Genomic DNA, 20,575 nt, shown 5'->3' on the forward strand with positions numbered 1-20,575 from the left:
TGTGTCAGCTCATCCCTGCTGCTTTTATTAAAAGGTTCCTTGCCTCAGCTCCGGGCACCTCTGGAATTCCAGTTTGGATAGGGTGGACGGGGGCGGTCCACCTAATTTAAATGTATCTAAGCTGCCAGTGGACTGTGATCTTCACATTCCTTTTTGTCTATCCCAGGCCGTCACACAGAAAGAGAGAGAGGGAACAGACAAGGCGGTGGTTTTAATACCAGTGGTGGTATAGACACTCAGAGGAAATGCCTCAAGTAAAACACTGGCTTCCCTAAAAAGTAGCGCCTGTTTGACAGCTCTTAAAGCTCTTTGTTCTTGTTCTGATCCTACACAGCATAACAGCAAGTTTCACACTACTGAATAAAAATGAACTGAACACAACTGCCAAAGTAGCAGGGTACTGGTTGCCACTCTATTTGCTTGTGACAGCCTAGTTAGTGCTGCAAATATCTTGAGCCTTTGACCTCCTAATCCTTTGAGGTCATATGTGCTTTTTGCCCCTTTACACTTTAGTTTTCCTGTCACATGCTTAAAGGTGTATGTGTTGGGTTAATCCTGCTTTTTTCTCAGTGTTGCCCATATAGGTCCCCCATGACCCTGAATTGAATTAAGCAGGCTAGACCTGAATGAAAAGCTCAGTGGAGTTAGCATCAGCGTGATAGGAACACAGTGGGATGGTAAGGTGCATTTGAGGATGTCAGTAAGTAAAAGCACTGGCAGCTAAACTAGACTCTGTACACTCTGGAGCTATTTCATTACAGCATTTGACAGTTTATCACTCCAGCCATTTTCCAACCATCTTATCCAGGGTATTGATAGGTGGTGATTACCCCCAGCAGCATCAGAAACAAGGCAGGAGCCATCTCTGGACTGGGCACCACTTTCTTGATAGTTTATCATAATTCATTTTTAGATATTTTTTTCAGACGTTCTCACTGTGTTGTGTGCCGCTGCTTTTCAAGTGTTCAGTTTCTGCTCTAGTTGCCATTTTTGTGGTCATACTCTGTGTCCGGCTAGGTGTTCGTTTTCTTCCCTTATGTTAAAAGATGTACAGGGTAGGGTAGCTGATGACTGTCACTAAGTATGAGTGTGTTTGTCCTGTGGTAGACTCATATCTTTTGTGGGATTGGTTCCTGCCTTATATTATTTGTTATTTAGATGGTTCTCTAAGCCCTCAGATGCAAAGAATAGGGTCAGATAATGAACATTATGTGCTTATTATGTGCTCATAACTTAAATTGAGTTTTTACAAATCTGTCCACAGGCAATAAATCCTGCCATCCATGTGCTTATCTAGTTCACTGTCATATAAAGTCTGTGCCTGTTCCAACAGCAATAAAAACAACCTGGATTAGATGCCTGTGAACGTTCAACAAATGAAGAATATTCACTGTCATGTGCAGCTTGCTGACTTCAGATTTTGAGTGATGTGTCATGAAGAGGCATAGACTTAAACTGTGGTGCAGGATCCCCACTGAGCTGTGACTTTTACCAGTTTTTCATTCTTCTTGTAAGTTTATAACAAGCTATATTCTTGATGCTTGCATGCTGTCTCCGTGTGGTAATTAAAATTGGTGAAGGCTAGCAATGACAGAGTGGATTTTGGGAGTCAGCAGAGTCCTTTGTGAGACTGTGGTGGTCCAAGTCACGCTTATGCACATAAAATGCACGCTCTTCAGACGTCACTGTGTGTGAGAGTGTGTGTGTGTGTGGCACAAAGAAACCCACCTCACCACATCAAATGCAGGTCTTAATTATGGTCGCCACAGTCCCACCATTCTTGGTGGTAATTGCTGCCTGCTCAAACATTTTTTGCCAGATGGAAATTACACCAGGGAGGTCTGTAACACACACTAACAACATACTGCATTAGCTTTTGGGCTCCTATAAGTCTAAAACTAAAACACCTAATAGGTCTTAGTGGTATCCAGCTGACACAAGAAGTAAGTCACTACCAACAGTCCAAGCAATATGATGATCTCAACAAGTGCAATGGATAGTTAGTCCCACTGTCCAACATCTTTTTTGTAAAGTTGTGTGGTACACATTCTGTTTGTGCTGTGGAACTTCACAATGTCTTCCTCCTTTCTCAAGAAGCCTAAGGTACTCATTGCTTCCCCTGCTTATCTACTTGATGTTAATTTGCACTAGAACTCCACCTCTGGATAGCAGCTTTTGTTTGCCAGATGGTATAGTAGGTGCCCACTATTTGTGCATAGTTGACACATGTCTTCCGTACGTGAGAAGTTTGATGGGCTGTTACTTGTCAACTTGTTGTGGGAAAGTCTACTAAACATATTGTGATTGGGCTAGTGTGTGATAGTCACTATAAATACCACAACATTATCAAGCTCATGATCTTTATTTTAGGGTGGCAAAGGTCAGAAGCATTGCGTACAAAGAAGGAACCAACCCTGGATAGGGCACCAGTTTCATTAGCTGGTCTATTCACACACAACATAACAAGCCGGTTTATATTTACACTGCCTCTTCATGTCTTTTGGTTCTGAAAGAAATGTCAGGGTTCCCGCTGGAAAACCCATGTAGACACAGGTAAAATATGGAAACTCCACATACAGGATCTGAAAGGCAGCAGCACTAACTGATGTGAACTATATCACCCTAAAGGCCTAAATATATGAAATTCATTTTTTAAATTATCTTTATTTTTACCTTTAAATGTATCTTTATCTTTTGAGTGATATGTGGCGAGTCAGTTTAGCCAATAAAGATGACATTTGGTATAGAGGGATTCTGGGAGACATGGCATGTGGAAACACAGTGACTAGCACTTCTAATTGCCCTTAAGTCTAAGGTTGGCTGCTAGGCTTAATTATGGCACTAAATTGCCAGCACACAGATGTGGTTGTACATCTTGCAATGAACTGACATCCAGTTAAGGAAAAATTACCAACTAATTAATGTTGTCAGAGGGTAACAGTTTATCCATCAGTCCATTATCGGAACAAGCTTTACTACTTTAGACACAAGACAGGAAGCAACTCTAATCATGGTCATGGGAATGAGAATGGATACATGAAAGTATGAATCTTGGCAGTAGAGCTGGCCAGAGGGTAAAAGTAGTTTAGCCACCACCTGTCTACTGAGTACTTTGCACATTCTACTGTAAAATAAAACGCTAAAGTCTGTGTCCAGTCCCTCAGAGCAATCTGATTGGTCAGTTTGGCATTGGTGTGATTGGTCAGTTTGAGTTTGTTCTGAAAACAATAGAGGAAGTGCGATTGTGAGACACATAAGGACTAGTAAAAGCACAAACTGAGGGAGTTGCCTTCAAAAAAAGAACATATAAAACCAGACAGGAGGTGAGGAGGGTACTTCAAAAATAATGATTGAACAGCATTCTATATGGATACATTTTTGAGAAAGGGAGTGCCAATGAAGAGAGATTCAGACATTGTTAAAGACAGAGGAAAGGCACTAAAAGTAGTGTAAATGTTTAAGTAATTTTATTTTAACAAATCTGTTATCTGTCTTTGACAGGTACTATGGCTAGTTTTTAACAAAAATAACATTCTCCTCTGTGGTCTCCTTTCAAATCATCATTTCTGGTGTATTCTGTGATACCTATTTATGCCCTACCATCACCACATAATGCTTGCTGCCATGATATGCTTGTTCACTGCTTAAATGTCCTTTCCTACACAAGAGCCTGATGTTACATCACCCTGCTTAATCCAGCTTAGGGTGGTGGAAGGCTGAAGCTGGAGTCAAACACCCTTGGCTGCTGTAACACGACTGTATGTTCAGTGCTCCATCTGGCCTTGCAGGGCTTTGTATTTTTCTATATGCTTTTGAATGTATTCCTATTACTTAGGCTGACTTCTTATTGAAAAGAAACCTGCAGTTTGTCCTCTTTAAGCAATAAAAACATAATTAACGAAAGATAAGTGTTGTTTTTTTCAAAATTCAAAGCCTGTAGACCCTGCCCAGGAAATTGTAGGGGTGTACAATGGATTGGTGAATGCAACAAAGCAGAAGTATACCACTAAATTGAAATCCTGCCTGTCGATTAACTACATCCTTCTGGTCCCAGCTCTTCAGTTTCCGCTATTAATGTAATTTTGTTTTCTGACCACCACATTCTTGTTTATCAAAAATGGAGAGTAGCGATGTGCTGCATGTTGGTCCTAAGTATAATATTCTCACTGTACTCTGTATATACAACAATACTTGTACTACTAAGTATTTTAGAAAATGAGTCCCTGACTTGGTGAAGGTTTGAAAACATTAACGCCCAGGTTCGCCCTTGCTTTCTCACTGTCAGATAGTCCTTGGTATGAAATTTCCAAATTAACAAACCCAGGTATTCTTACCCCAAATTCCCTTCTGGCCCATTGAAAGAAGTTTATCTTGGTTGTAGTTTTCTTTGATTGAATAATCACTATCATTTTTATGTCATCATATTGAGAAACTCAAACTATTACAGGATTATGGCTAAGGGGTTGGACCTGGAGATGTTAGGGTGCCATTCACTGACTGGATGAGTCACTTTGGAAAATACTTGAGGCCAATAGATAAATAGATATCATATTATCAGTTTCCTGTCTGTTTCTTTATAGAAAAATGAATGGTATTACTTCTGGCAAGCATTTATAGGTTGATTTCTTCAGCTGCTTCTATATGTACTGTATAGTTTTTACATGTCTCTCTCTCTCTCTCTCTCTCTATATATATATATATATATATGTACTGTATATATATATATATTCTATATGTATAGTTACATTATTGTATACTTGATAGATGGGAAAGAAACTATTATTATTATTATAATAATATTAATATAATAATAATTAAACAGTAATATTTTCAGTTACAGTATGGAAGGTAGGTATGCCAATAATAGTTTCGTTAATTACTATACAAATGGCAAGTCATACAAAGTAATATGTCCTGTAGCCAAAACTCATCACCTTCAGTTCTAGGCCGTTTTTTACATTTGTCAAATCTTTGCTTATACTTTACCCAAGCTCCTCTGCTCCTCTAAATGAGTTATAGAATACCATTGGCTGTTCTGTACATTTCAGACTTATGAAACTCTTTTTGACAACTGCAGTACTATATAGTAGAGCACTGCTTTCTGCAGGCAGATTGTCTCGGTCCCTGTTTGCCTAAACCAGTGATAAGTGGCACCAAGTCAATTGAGTTTTTTTGTCTCAGCCTCAATTTTGCGGCAGTTTTTCAAACCGGTTTCCCCAAAAATACAGGTCATGCAAATAAAGGCTGCCTTGCCAGTTCCTTTCTTTCCAGTCAACTTTCACTCTGCTGCATTCCAGAGTCAAGCTTGTCTTGCTTAAACATACTTGAATGTCTGGATCACTACAGGATAGGAGAGTGTATTGAAGCTGTAAGTGTGCAGTCTCCACAAGGGACATTTGATTTGACTCCAGTAGAGCACAGTACAGCTTAGCCTCCAGTCCAGACTCATAAAACTTTTTAAAGTGGAAATCCATGTTTGTTTTGTGATTCATTTGGCTGATCATTTAAATAGCTTTGAATTAAAAGTTTCTTCAGACTGGAATTAAAGGAGAAATAATCATCAAAACAGCATGGAAATGTAAAAAACAACTGAAGCATAATTTCTTTACAGGGCCTGTTGCAATTACTTGAATTTTATTTTCTAGACAGTTTGATTCAGAAAGACACACAACTCAGTGAACACAAACTGTGGACACACTACTGTTTAAAATTCAACTGGTGCCGATTAACTATGTATGTGACAAATAAATTTCCATACTGGATCGGTCGAGTCCCGGGTTAACCTCGACCGCCACCAGTACTGTTACCCAACAGGGTGCTGGTGGAAATTGGGCTACTGTTGGCCAAAGAGGTGGGGGTGGGAGACGTGTCAGGAGGAAGGCAAAGAGAGTGGAACTGAGGGTAGGAACTTTGAATGTTGGCAGTATGACTGGTAAGGGGAGAGAGTTAGCAGATATGATGGAGAGAAGGAAGGCTGATACTTTATATTGTGCATGCAAAAGACTAAATGGAAGAGGAGTAAGGCCAGGTGGATTGGAGGTGGATTCATATTGTTCTGTTATGGTGTGGATAGGAGGAGAAATGGAGCAGGGGTTATTCTGAAGGAACCGTATTTCAAGAGTGTTTTGGAGGTGAAAAGAGTGTCAGACAGAGTAAAGATTATGAAGCTGGAAGTTTGATGATGAATGTTGTTACTGCATATGCCCCGCAAATTGGGTGTGCAATGGATGAGAAAGAAGATTTTTGGAGTGAGTTGGATAAAGTGATGAACAGTGTACCCAAGAGACAGAAAGTGATGATTGGTGCAGATTTCAGTGGACATGTTGGTGAAGGGAACAGGGGAGACGAGGAGGTGATGGATAGGTATGGTGTCAAGGAGAGGAATGAAGAAGGTCAGATGATAGTGGATTTTACTAAAAGGATGGACATGGCTGTAGTGAATGCGTATGTTAAGAAGAGGGAGGAACATAGGGTTATGTACTAGAGTGGAGGAAGATGCACACAGGTACTGTAGATTACATCCTATGCAGAAGAGTCAATCTGAAGGAGATTAAAGACTGCAAAGTGGTGGCAGGGGAAAGTGTAGTTAAGCAGCATAGGATGGTGGTCTGCAGGATGACGTTGGAGATCAAGGATTGATAGGATTAGAAATGATTACATTAGAGGGTCAGCTCAAGTTGGACGGTTGAGAGACAAAGTCAGAGAGGCGAGATTGCTTTGGTTTGGACATGAGCAGAGGAGCTATGCTGAGTATATTGGGAGAAGGATGCTAAGGATACAGATGCCAGGCAAGAGAAAAAGAGGAAGGCCTAAGAGAAGGTTTCTGGATGTGGTGAGAGAGGACATGCAGGTGATGAATTTAACAGAACAAGATGCAGTGGACAGAAAAATATAGGAGAAGATGATCCGCTGTGGCAACCCCTAACGGGAGCAGCCAAAAGAAGAAGTGACAGAATAAGTATTACTAAATAAAGCAGTTAAACTTATGCCCAGATTTTAACATTGCATGAAGCCCAAAGAATATGTACATCTGACCTAGCCTATCATAGCAGTGCATATTACATGCACCAGGATAACAGGCCATAATTGTTACTCTGAATACATAGATCTTCTGTCCATCTTCTTCTATTGGAAACTGGAGATATTCATGGAATGCTGTAGTCACTGTTGTGCCACAGCAGACAAGCTGAAAGCATTAGTTTTGGTGTTTTTTATTAAAGACATCTCAGTGTCAGACTGCAGAGATGTAGATTGTATGTACAGTGTGATCTCCTGGCATCCAAGGTTATAATCAATAGAGTTTTGAAATGGATAAGGCCGCTAACAAAGAGGGCTGTGAATTGTGAATGTAAAAACCAAAGTAAGCTGCTTCATTCTGGAGAAGCAGAAGCAATCTGATGGCATAGTCCTTGTATAATGAACCATATACCTATCCTGACATTCTCATTGTCATTCATGCCACATACTGTCACAATAGGGTAAACTCTCAAGTATTCCATCTAAAGCAGTAATATGCATCCAAATCAGGCTGAACTGGTAGTGTTTGAACTGCCTCAGATGTTTGTATAAACCTTTTACCTATATCACATGCCAAAATGCTGTACAAACTTTCAGTTGTGAAACTGCCTGTTTAAGTAACCTGTGAACTGTGCCGCACCATTTTCTAATAGTAGTTATTTATTCAGAACTAGGGCAGTCCACAGGAAAGGAAGGGTGCCATGTGATACACTAAATTCCACCTATTCATAATTCAGCCCATCTCAAGCCCCACCCCTTAGAGTCCATTCTTTTCCTGAAGTTACAGATCTGACTTGTTGTAACTTCTTCCCTAACCTGTGTTGTTACAACATTTCAGAAGCTTTTCACCTTGGAAACCAGCGGCAAACATTGGTGAAAACTTCACACTTTTAACAGTAACTGAGTGGGACTATGTAAAAGTGGTATCTGTGGTGCTGCTGAGCTTGACCAGACCCTGTGTGTTAACAAGTCATTCATGTTAAATATTGGACATTGTTTCATTTGTTCAGTGGCCATTTTATTAGGTACATTTATCTAGTACTGAGAAGGACCCCCTTTCACCACCATTAACAGCCAGGAAGGTCTGGCTGTTCAATATGGTGCTTGAAACTTTCCTTAAGGATTTTGATCCATACTGACTCAATAGCATTGCACAGTTCTTGCAGATTTGTACAGCTGTACATTCATGCAGTGACCCATCCATTCCATTTCATAACCAAAGATGCTCTGTTGGACTAAGATCTGGAGCAATGTCTGTCATTGTCATGTTCGTAGAACAAGCTTGAGATAATGTGGGCTTTGTGACATGACACTGGGTAGACTGTGGCTATAAAGAGATATACATGGTCACCAACAATGTATAGGTACAATGTAGTATTAAAGTGATTCTTATTTCGTATTAAGAAACCTAAATGTGTACAAAGAAAACAATCTGTACACCATTACTGTAACAAAACTAACCAATACCAATAAGGCAAGTTGGATCTATATACTTAGGATATTTATGCTAAGTTCTCACCCTAGTATCATCTTTTTAGATCAGGCAATATTTTTCCACTCTTAAGTCATATAGTCTTGATAAATACATGTCTACTGTATCCTCATTGTCAGTCTTAATTGACAGTTGTCAGTTCTTAATTGACAGGAGTGGAGCCCAGCATGGGTATCTGCTGCTTTAGGAAGTCCACTTCAAACTCTGATGCACAGTGTGTTTAAAAATGCCCTTCTGCACACTACTTTTTTGTAAAGAGCTGTTATTTCAGCATTTGTGACCAATCTATTCACTTGAAGAAGTCTTGCTGTTCTCCTCTGACCTCTGTCTTTAATAAGGTGTTTTCACTCTCAGAATGGTTCCTCACTAGGTGTTTTTGTTTATTACACCATTCTTTGTATGTAAACTCTAGAGCCTGTACAGCTGTTTCCTGAAATGCTGGAACAGCTAGGTATGACACCAACAATCATATTACGGTCTTGCTAATTCTCTTACTTAATCAAAAAGGTCCGGTCTGTGTGCTGTATACTGTATATTAAGGAGAAGCTACATGATTGGCTGTTTGAAAGAGCAGGCTATTGTTGTTAATGGGTAGGCGGGCCTAATAAAGTGGCCTTTGAGCACATGTTGGCTGCACTATATATGCCACTTTGTGCACATTAGATTGTGTTCATACATTATGCACAGAGGCAGCAGTGCACTTGAAAAGCCATCAGACTTGACAGCATGAATGTCCTTCAGGTTCTATTGTAATCATCCTGACTTTAAGGAATCAGAATATAAGCTGGCAAGTTTTAAAGTGCTCGGGTGGGGTTATTGAGTTTCATCCTGGAATTCATTCTCTGTTGTCATTGATTAGGTAACTCTGGCCTGCCTTTAATTTGGTTGTTTACCTGCCACCATATGCTTTCAGCTGATGATCTTTACCCTGCCTAAATTGTGTTCTAATACTGTAAAGACGTTTGTAATGTCATTCACTTTGCAAGGTGCTATATGAATGAGCATGAGAATTAAAAAGAGAAGCTGGGTTCTTTCTGAATGCCCCACTATGGATGTTCACCCGCATTGTGTTATCATTTTGTTACATATAAGTCTCTGATCAGTCAAGATTCCAAATTAGAAAACAAAAGAATATTGAAAATAAGTGGATACATTGTAATTGTAGAGTCCAGGGGTTAGTGCTAATATTCAGATTGGGGACCACACTAAACCTTTAGTCTCGTGAACTTTAGGTTGTTTAATGGCCTACCTGAATTTGTTGGGCCTATTGTGGGGCTTATGAACACTTACTGCCAGGTGACCACTGTGTATATTCAGGTCATTGGAACATTTCTAAGCTCAAATCATTGTTTTATTCATTGTGATCTATCATGTGTATAAATAACCATGCAGTGCTTATTGCATTGTTTCTTTTAATGATATTTTTGGTCACTCATAAAGCACCTTCTTAGCATTTGCTCAATGAAAGAGTGAAAGTTGCTGTATGAATTTTAACTGGGTGTCCATCATCTGCTCCATTTCTGAGTATGTGAAATCAACATGAAACAACTTGGCTGTTTTCTTCATTTTATCTAATAATTGAGTTAAGTTTGTTCATAAAGTTGACATTATATAGACTTCCAAGCCTAACCAGGTTTGTTGTATATACTGTAAATTGTAACACAAAGTTCATTCTCATAATATTTAAGCTAATATACATTGATTAGGTTGGGTGAGATTTGAACCTGTGATCTTGTTTTGTCTATCTACCCCTATATCTACAAGATCACAATGCCTAAAATTCTATATTTTAAAAGCAATTTGTGAAACAAAGACTGTGTGGCAGGGTGGTGCAACAGGTAGAATTACTTCCTGAAATTGCTTTGGATACATATTAACATTTACTTTATATGCATTTTGCAATTTCTCTTTGGGTTCTGTACTCCTTGCAAGATCAAAGATATGCCTACCTTATGGTGGTCAAGTCTGCAATGATGGCATGACGGGGTCTGGCTCCATGGGATCCTCATTTAAAGATGATGTAAGAAAGTTGAGTTAGTGAGCTTGATGAGATGTTTGCAACATGATTGTCATGAAGAGTTTGATTAAATGTATTAAAAATCTACTACCCTACTAACTACTGCACAATGACACAACCAATTTATCTTCTGCTATCTGGAATGTTCTGGTTATGACCCAGATTACATCCCTATACTTTTTTCACTGTATGACATAGTAAAATGTGAGATGCATTTTTCTCATATTTTCTTCTTTTGTCTTCATCTATGTCATCCTCATCCCCTCCACTTTTACCCAAGTGCACCTCTTCTTCTGACCATCACATCCTGTCCTCCTTACACCTGGCCTCCTTGCCCTAGGTAAAAGACATACAGTACATCCACTGGATCATTTTCATCTCCATGTATTTGATTTTCAGTTTAGTGCACTACATAACAGTTAGACATACACTTGTTCTTCTTCTACATTGGCCATGTCACACTCTACATACGCAATATGATCACTTATAAAGAAGTGCACACTTTATCCTTCTGTTCCGAGAGAAGTTCTTTTAGGTATCCAAAATGCGGACAGCTCCTTGAATTTCTCTAATACAAATCCATACCATGGTGTCATTTCCATGTGAAAGCCCCACAAGTTTTATTGATGGGAGAAACAGTGGGTAGCACCTCTATCACATAGATATATCATCTTGGGTTTTTGTTTGTTGTCTTTCCACACCTCAAAGATATGCATTAGAGATTGGTGATGTGATGATGTACCTTGCCCCATGACTGACATGTCACCTGCACTTCAGAACAGGTCATCCATCTGAAGCTAAGCATGCTTGGGCCTGGCCAAAAGCTGGATGAGAGAATATCTCAGTGAAGCTTGGGTTGCTGTTGAAAGAGCTGTTGATGAGAGATTGGGTCTAACTTCAGCTGCAATACCTTTGGTAACATTCACATAATGCCCACAATATCAATCATAAAATGCCTTCTGATGTAAGTCTGAAAACACCCATCGTTGCCATTATTCAAATGAATGGAGGTCTTGGCATATTTTACATTGTGAGGGTCCCATGATGTACTGTGCGATACTTGACAGGCGCTGTAGGTACTACAGTTACATCCTGTTGGTTAGTTAGGCAATCAAGGGGAACCCACCCTGTGGTCTGTGTGAATCCCAACGCCCCAGTGAAATGACAGGGGACCCTGCACCTTAGAAATTGTACTTTGGATGAAGTGTAAAACCGAGGTCCTGATTCTCTGTGGTCATAAAAGATCCCTGGTCATCTTTCAAAAAGAGTCCTCACTGAATTTCCCACCACGGCCTTGTCAATTCTGGCCTCTATATATTCAACATCTCTAACTGACTGTCTCTCTCACTACTTTACCACCTAATAGTTAATGTGCGGTGAGTGTACTGGCAAAAGAATGGTGGCTGCCATCACTTCATCTAGGTGGATTCTACACTAAGGTGGTGATTGAAGTGGTTCCCCACTGACTATGTAAAGTGCTTTGAGAAGGTTAGAAAGACACTATATAAACCAAATTAATTATTATTATGTAGGCTTCAGCCCAATGAACCTGAATTGGATTAAATGGGTTTGATAAGTTAGCTTTACTGCACGTGTTCTGCCACAGTTCCCACTATATTCTGCAGTGCTTGAAGCAGAACCAAATTAATGGTGGTACTCGTGTTATTATGATAGTGATATTTAATTAGAGAGTTAGGTTAGGGGTCCTCCTTGAAGCTTTGAATACCAGGGTACCTCAGCTTGAAATTGAAAGAGGTGCCAGAACTGTGTACTGGTGAATACTGGCCCTCTTCAAGCCTTGATCTCCTGGATCTTTTCTTGAAAAAAAAATACAAACATTGAGTTATTTTGGTTTAATGTTCCATTTTACAATTCTGTATAGTCGCATCTGGGCTGGATTTCCTATGAAACTAATGAAGCTTAAGCCTCATAGCCCCTAATCCTGGAAGGGCCCCAGAAGCAACTTTAATCTATATTGTTTAAAAAATGTAGGTGTCTATCATATGAAAAATATTAATAATATAGAGCAATTCACTACTACCCTGACCTCTTTGCAGGTTGTGAAGGGGTTCTCATAACTGTTAAAGTTTCAGGGCTCCAAATATGTAGGACCGCCGCAGGGTCAACTTCTTCGATATACACCGGTTTCCTGATTCAATGTCTGTAGCAATTACGAATACCATAATAACAGATCCAGAAAACATCTGTAGACATGACCTATCTTAACCTTGAAGTGTTAAATATTCTTGTTTGTTGCTTATCTGTCCCCGTCGAGCTAGGAGAAATAATAAATTGTAGCTATAATTATATATTAAACAAACTGAATACCTACATACTAACCGTAAACTATAAATTAATTTTAGTGTACTGAGTGATTTTCGATTATTATAATTTCATATATTGGTAACAATACGCGAGACAGCACATCTATGGCAAACTGCCGATCCACCTTAAGAGAGAGCGTGAAAGAGGAGGGGCGGGGCCGAGCGACGCAGGGGATTCCGGGCGGAGGGGTCGGGTAGTGTGAGCAAGATATCGCGTCGGCGCGCATTGGAGCGGGATGTGCTTGACGTCAGGTTAAGAATTACTCTCAAGAAAAAAAAATACACATACACACTTAAAAAAAGTCTGATATCACTCCCCCACCCCTTGTGAATCACCGCTGATATATTACACTACAGGCAAGTGTGTCTGTCGAACTAAAAGTCAGTTTAAAGGGAGTGAGAGCAGTGCCGAAATACGCTGCCTTAACCGAGTCGAGTCTGCGGTCGGATTGGGGTAAACGATTCTGAAGAGGACCTTTTCTCGGACCAACAGCACAGGTGGCCAACTCCACCGCTTGGAATATTCACACAGGTGACTGGATATTATTTATTTTTTCAGTGGATGTTTGTTATGCGCTTTTGAACTTCGAGAATCCCACGCATGAGGTTTAACAGAGGGAGACTTCATTTCATAAATCCGGCTTTTCTTCACTTCAGTTTGAGGGCAGTTTGTATTTTTCTTTGTTTACCAGGCGGTCACTTCTGCTGTGCTATATGAAGACGTGAAAGGTAAAACGGCTTAATGTTGCTGATATTGTGTTTGAATTTAGATGACAGGCAAGGGTTGCAGTTGATCGAGGTTTGGTGAGTGTGGTTCAGTAGATGCTTTATGGACCCCAGCGTTCTAGTAACAATGATGTGCCTCGTATTCGGCATAGCAGACAGCTCCGTGTAATCTGACACTTAGCCTTTGTCGCCGTGCCGCCTGGGCAGCCCTCCCGCTGCTGCTGAATGGACGTTTTGCACGATTATGCAATTGGCTCGCGGTGGTAGGCGCTTCTGCGCATGTGCGGAGGAATAGTGCGTGAGGTCGTCTGTAGCCAAATAGAAGCACGCGTCCCGAGAGCAACTAGACTCGACGCGTCGGCGTTTCTTCCGGGTGCTGGCGCGACGTCTTTCTTGTCAATGAACCGGCTCTTCTTTGAAGGAGCTGTTTGTTCTGACCAAGGACTTTATTTAGACAGCGGAATCAATAATAAGAACAGTCGTGACGCAGAGCTGAATCACATCTTTACTGATTAAAAAACACAGCTAAATAGACAATACGAACATATTCAAGGTTCTTTATTTTGGTCAGTATGTACTTTGTGTCAAAACGATACATATTCTTAAGCAACCAACCGTGCAACTTGATAATTGATGAAGTAGCAGGTGCCCGCAATGCGTGAGTGACGGATCTTCAGTCAGGTTTTCTACCCACTAAGTTTTGGATAAGGGAGTTTCATTTTTCGTGGAAAGCTGAAAAACAGACGAGGCGTTTGAAACGTCTAGTATTCGAAGTTTACGGGAAGCGTCTTCAGCTAATAAAGCTTTAAATGAAAGGTTTAGCACTGGGCACATATGAAGTGCAAAGCGTTTTATATAGTGCCTTGGCTTGTGATCAACAGACACCCACGTTTGTCATTTCCAGTAGTCAGTAAAGCAAAGTATCGTTGCAGCAGTGTCTCAGCCCTGCCCAAGTTAATTCGAGACTTGTGATGATGTATTGACATACTGTACCTCAAGTTTGCTTTGCGTTTTTGGTTTATTGTTGTCATACAGTGTTTTTAAAGTCTTGGCAGGTGACTTGACTAATATAAGTTAAGAACTAACTGAATTCTTTGTGACTTGCCATTCTCAGCTAAAAGGTTTCTTTCTATTTCGGATGTGCATTGTTAGAATCTGCAAGTCAAAGCAAATTATTTGTAAATATGTGACACTTCGGCAACAGCAATGATTGCAGTATTTTGAGTTACTGGTGTACACCATTAATATCTGAGGCTTTGCCAATGCCAGTACTTCTAGGGCATTTAGTGCATGTTGTCAAAAACATAATTTGCAGAATGATAGCAAATTCACACAAAGAGTGAAAACTACAGAAATGTGTAATTCCCCCAAGAATCTAATATGTTGACCACAACTCATTTGAACATGTTTATCTTTGACTATTAAAATTAAGTGTTGAGTTTTTTTTTTCTTTTTTTGGCACAGTGCTAAATTCTGCTTCCTCAAAGATCTAGGTATAACTGTATGAATTTGCACATTTATGCCCCTACAGATCAGCATTCTCTAGACAGAGCAGTTTCCTTCCATTTTTCAAAGACATACATGTTTTCAATAATTAGCAACACACCACTTGCCTTTTATGAGTTTTTGCTTGAGCAGGCGTGATATAGACTGGTCTAGCATCCTGTCCATTACTGTTTCCTGCCAACTAAATAGAGTGCTGGGGTAGGCTTTTAGCTCCTCACAGGCCTCTAATTAAAGAGGGTTCAGAAAATAAATGGGTGGAAACTGGATCACTTTTTTTTATTCTGCTACCAGTTTACTGGTACTATATGCAACATTACTGATACATGCAACTGGAATCCTAGTCAATGCTTTTAAGATATGGAAATTTTTAGATTTTTTTTATTGAAATACTTTTGATTCTCAATAGAATATGTTGTATTGAATGCTGATTGACTACTTACTGGCTCTTTCAGTGTTAATTTCCTTGGATTGCACCTGTCCATGTCAACAGGCTTTTTGAATGGGATCCTTTTTAGAACAGGTACCAGAACTGCAGTAAGATGAAAGGGATCATTTGTAGAAGACAAATAGTAAAGTGATTATTATGTTTAATATCTGAAGCATTTTTGCATTTTAAATAGTTAACATTATAAAACTCAATTTTAAATGAAAGATTGGGCATCTGTAAATGTATGTAATATGTTTGTGTAAATGTGCATGTATGTATGTATATATGCATGTTTGTGTTTTTGTATATGTATACCTGTGTGTGTGTATGTATGTATGTATGTGTGTGTGTGTATAATTTTCAGTACATTCAGTACATTGGAAGTTTTCACATTAAGAGAAATGGGATATTTAAGAGATGCTCAGACAAGAAAGCAAACACCATTTTTCTTCAATTATGTAACAGAAACTGTGTGAAGTAACACTTAAAACACTAGATGTGCCTCACAAAACTAATGTTTTACTTTTGAAAAATTATCTAATGTGCATCAGAGTCCTGTTAAAGGAGAGCAAGTTAGGTGACCAGATTTTTCACTTGAGGCAATCCGTGCCTGACTTTCTATCATGGAAAATGTAGAGAACAGTTTGCTAATCTCTGTTGTCTTGCATAAATGAAGGCAAATGGGCATCCTCCTCAAAAGAAACCTGTTCATTGGTGCTTCCAAATAAGCTTCCACCAGTCTTGGTACTCTAGTAGATTTTACTAAAAGTACCAGCACTCACAAACACACATGTAAAATTTTATCAAACCTTTCATTTAAGCAATTAAAGTAAATGTTGATGAGCATAGTAGACATTTTTGACCTGTAAATTCGGCTTGTTAAACATTCATTTTTTAATTCTGTTACCATCCCTTCAACCTCATTTCACATTTGATTATACATGAGATGTCATAGTTTTTAAAATCTTTCAATAAGTTACAAAAACATCATTTTTCCGTGCACTTTTTCTGGTAATGGCTATAGTGGTAACTTGCTGTGACAGAAAGACCTGGCATTACCTGATTAGTTGAAAATTACAATCCTTCCAACTTGATTTGTGTCTGTGCATGTTAGGTCTTTTTCTTAGTGGGCAATGCCTGGCAACCTCACTATGTTAGTGATAGTTTCACATGGTAAATATTCTGACATCCTAAGTCTTGAACTGTAGAAAAGTTACTTGTGATCATCCTGTTAAAGGCCAATGCTCTTTAAACTTCATGTTGAAATATTGTTCATGTTTTGTTGGTAGAAGAATCACTACCAACATTTCCAAATGGATGGAACAGCTTGAATTTTTGAGCAGAAAATATGAAATATAATTTTCTTAGGTTGAATTAGTGCCAAGAGACTATATTTAGACAGATACAACCCCATAGTAAAAGTTGTTGTCCAAATAGTATTAAAGTAATTCACATAAAACCAGAGTTTTTCACCCAAAAAAATGTTGAGTGTAAGATAAAGTTTTACTGTACATATAACCATTAAGGCCAAACTATCCTAGGAAGGGTATGTAAATGCTACTAACAGAGGTAATGGTTTGAATGTGAGCACTTCAAAAATTTTTGGACAGCATTAATCAACAGTTAATCCTGGCTGGAGATATTTTGAAAGAATATTAGCATTAGCATATACTCTTATTTAATAATTTTCGGATAGTCTTGTATACTAAAAGATATAGCCTTGTTTTTTGCTTTTTGCTTCATTGTGTTTAACTCGGCAACTAAGAATCTTGATTGTAGTAATTTCCTGGAGTACCTTTTGCAACTTCCTATTATGAAGTTTACGGTCGATTTGAAGTAAATAAGAGAAGTAGGAGGAGCACTAGTTTATTTGTACTTGTTTCTTTTTTATGAGAGGTTGTCACTCTGATGACTTCACTTCTTGTATTAGAATTTGTTGAAGTGTTCTTTTTTTAATATATTCCGGGATCTCTTGACAAACATCAAAAGTTTCTGTGCTGTTTCCTCCTAACAAAGCTTCTGGTTTTTCTTAATCACATGCAGGTCACAAGCGTAGTTTTGTTTTTTTTTTAATAGAAGACAAGCAAAGCCTTTCATTTGAGCACTTCCTACATTTGTGAAAAATCACATATTTATTTGATCAGATTTACTATAGTTAATTAGGACTCCATGAACAAAATGACAGGCTCTTTTACCTTTTTTTTTTTATTATCCTGTTATTTTTGTTTTAACTATGTCAAAAATCATGAGCATTACACTTTTATCTTGGCAGAAATGTTGCACATTCGGTAGGCTCTTCAGTTGTAGTTGTAATTTTTTTTTTTATAATGCTCGTTATTTGCTCATCATTACTTCTTGGAGGCTCCATGTCATTTGACCATAAATAGTTTGTAATTGCAGTTTTGTGTTGGTAGATGTAACTGTATAGATAAAAACACCACTGGCAGGAAATTATGGAGTAGGGAGCAGTGTAGAGGAATAGAATGGGGCTTGTTAAGTTTTCATGAAGTGTGACTGGAGCAGAATGCATTTAAAGTATGTGAGTCCTGTAGCTCCAGCTGAATTCTGTATTACTGATCTTTCTGTCATATTAAAAAGAGGTGAAGTACTGTTTGGCATTTCACATGCACTCCAGTGCGCTTTCTTTCTGATGTTTGATTTCAGCACGAATTGCACTGCTTGCTACAATCTGACCTTGGTTAAAAACATGCATGCAAGTATTTTTCGCCTTTAAAACATGTCATAATTAAAGTCCCCTGTATACGAGTATACAAAACAGTAGAGAATAAATGTGTAGGCAATATTTTAGAGACACTGTGATGACTACTTTCAACTAAAGGTTGTGGCACCCTACTACATACGAAGTATCCTAAGGGATATTTTGTTAGCTGCTTAACATATTATTTATTCCTGGGCTTGTTTGCAGAGTACTGCCTAAATGTGTTAATTATGCAGACTGTTCATATTATTGTTCAGATGGGTCCTCTTTCTGCATCTTTTCTCTGCACCCCACCACCACTTCGACCTGAAACATCATGAGAAAGTAGTTGTAGGTATTTGGCAGACAGCTGTCTGACTGCATTAATAAAACTTAACTTCTTTGTGACACTGGCTGTTTCAGTGCACCTGCCAACAATGTCTGTGACACTGATGTGAAAGTCAGCACAGCAGAATACTCTGTGTTGACTCTGCATCTTTATTAACAAGACTATTTCACTAGCAGGTTTGCAGCTCTTGGGAATGTTAGGTTACCAGTAACTTTCACAAACAATTGTGACAGAAGTGTGAAAAATGAAAACTATCGAAGGTAGCACTGAACTTGATTGTTCTTGTTTACCACCTCTTTGCCTAAATCACTCCCACAACAGTAGCTATCCTTTTTTACTTCTTCCCTGTGACTACTGAAAGGGCTAGTGTCCCCTCCTCTTTTTTTTCTCCAGTGTGATTCTCTTTAACTTTAATTTCTGTTTTTCCTTTGGTGAGACATGTGTGCAGAAGAGTCTCTAGTGGCACTATCTGTATTCAGCTTAAGGTGGGGTGTTTTCTCCTCTGTTGCATGGTGGTTAACAACTTGCTATTATTGATCTTGTATTTTTTCATTCAAGTAGTGTTTATGTAGCACTTGTCATATTGCAATCTAATACAAAGCTAGATAATAAAACATTAAGAGTTTAAGATGAGTCAGTCAGTCAGGCTTTAGCCATGCTTTAATATAATTTTATGTAAACTTCTGAGATGGAACACATTTTAGTTCTATCATACTCTCCGATCATTGCCTCACCCTTTATGGTTTAGATGATTCAGCATGTTTGGACTATCTCATCTAGGCTTTTGCATAGTTCTCTTAGCCTGGAGCAGTTGCCTTACCTCTGCTCAAATATCTGACCTTAAACTCATCCATGATCAGACACTAATTTCTAGAAATTGTGTAGTTGATATTTTGTACACAGGCAGTAAATGAATAAACAGAACACCAGGATCATTTCTGCAAAATTTGAGTGGTTGATTGTGTCAACATACTTCAGTTCTAAATGCTGTGGTGGGTGGCATGTGGATAGTTGGGGCCTTGAAATCACACTAATGGCCTATTGATTAGATTCATCCATGGCTGACAGGACTCTTGTTATTCCACTTGCACATTTATCATTTTCCATTTATAGTTAGTGAATGCTTTCAAATTTCATTTGTTTAACTTGAAGTCTGGCTTTTAAACCAATTGCTTTTTTTCTTCTTCTTGTTTACCATTTTTGTTGGCTTACCATAATTTTTTTTTTGGGTCATACACGTGCTGAAATATTATATTCATTCACATATATTACAGTAGATTAAGAATAGCCCTCAGGAAATTCTGAATGTACATCAAAGAAAGGAAATTATAGCAGCTGGCTAGCTATCTTCAATAAATATTTCATTTGAAAGAATGATTTCTCAGTTCTGAAATGTTCTATTCCAACTTGCTGCTCTACCAAAAGGAACTTTTTACGCAGCAAAGTTTTCTGTTTTCTTTTACTTTTGTTTGTTATTTAACTGTATGGAATCACAAAGAAATGCAGGTGAGGTGCATTGACGATTCTAAATTGTCCCATGTGTGTGTGTCCTGCGGTGGGCTGGCGCCCTGCCGGGTTTGTTTGCTGCCTTGCACTCTGTGTTGGCTGGGATTGGCTCCAGCAGACCCCCATGACCCCGTAGTTAGGATATAACAGGTTGGATAATGGATGGATGGATGGAAATCACAGATGATGTAATACTCTGTTACAGGGAGTAACAAAATTCTTATTGATATACATGCCACCTGGTCCAGTTTCTTGCTAATGTGATTTTTTGTGTTGTCTGTGGATTCTTTTTTGACATCTTCGGTTTTTTTGCAAAGTTTAAATTACATAATGTTTTCAAGCCCATGTAATTCAGCTCAGGATAATGGGGAACAGCAGCCAATCCCAGCAACCTTGGAGCACAAGGCAGGAAATAGCCCTGCACATGAGGTGCAAAGACAACACATTTGCACATCCAGATAGCGATCTGGAACTGCATTCAAACTCGGACACTTCATAAGGCAACAGTTCTAG

At 38.8% G+C, this 20,575-nt stretch overlaps 1 protein-coding gene across 5 annotated transcripts in view; it reads left to right on the forward strand.

Moving 5' to 3' along the window:
* kdm6ba (lysine (K)-specific demethylase 6B, a) overlaps nt 1-20,575 on the forward strand; it is a 392,876-nt gene that overhangs the window by 333,357 nt on the left and 38,944 nt on the right. Inside the window, exon 1 of one of the 5 annotated variants that reach the window (XM_039747186.1) lies at nt 13,097-13,382. The exons of the other annotated variants lie outside the window; for them this stretch is intronic. The gene's annotated coding sequence lies outside the window, so the exon portion shown is untranslated. Of the gene's footprint in view, nt 1-13,096; nt 13,383-20,575 lie in introns of those variants that run through there. 5 annotated transcript variants of the gene reach the window in all.

This window comes from Polypterus senegalus, chromosome 3 (genome assembly GCF_016835505.1).
Source record: "Polypterus senegalus isolate Bchr_013 chromosome 3, ASM1683550v1, whole genome shotgun sequence".
Taxonomy (NCBI): Eukaryota; Metazoa; Chordata; class Cladistia; order Polypteriformes; family Polypteridae; genus Polypterus; species Polypterus senegalus.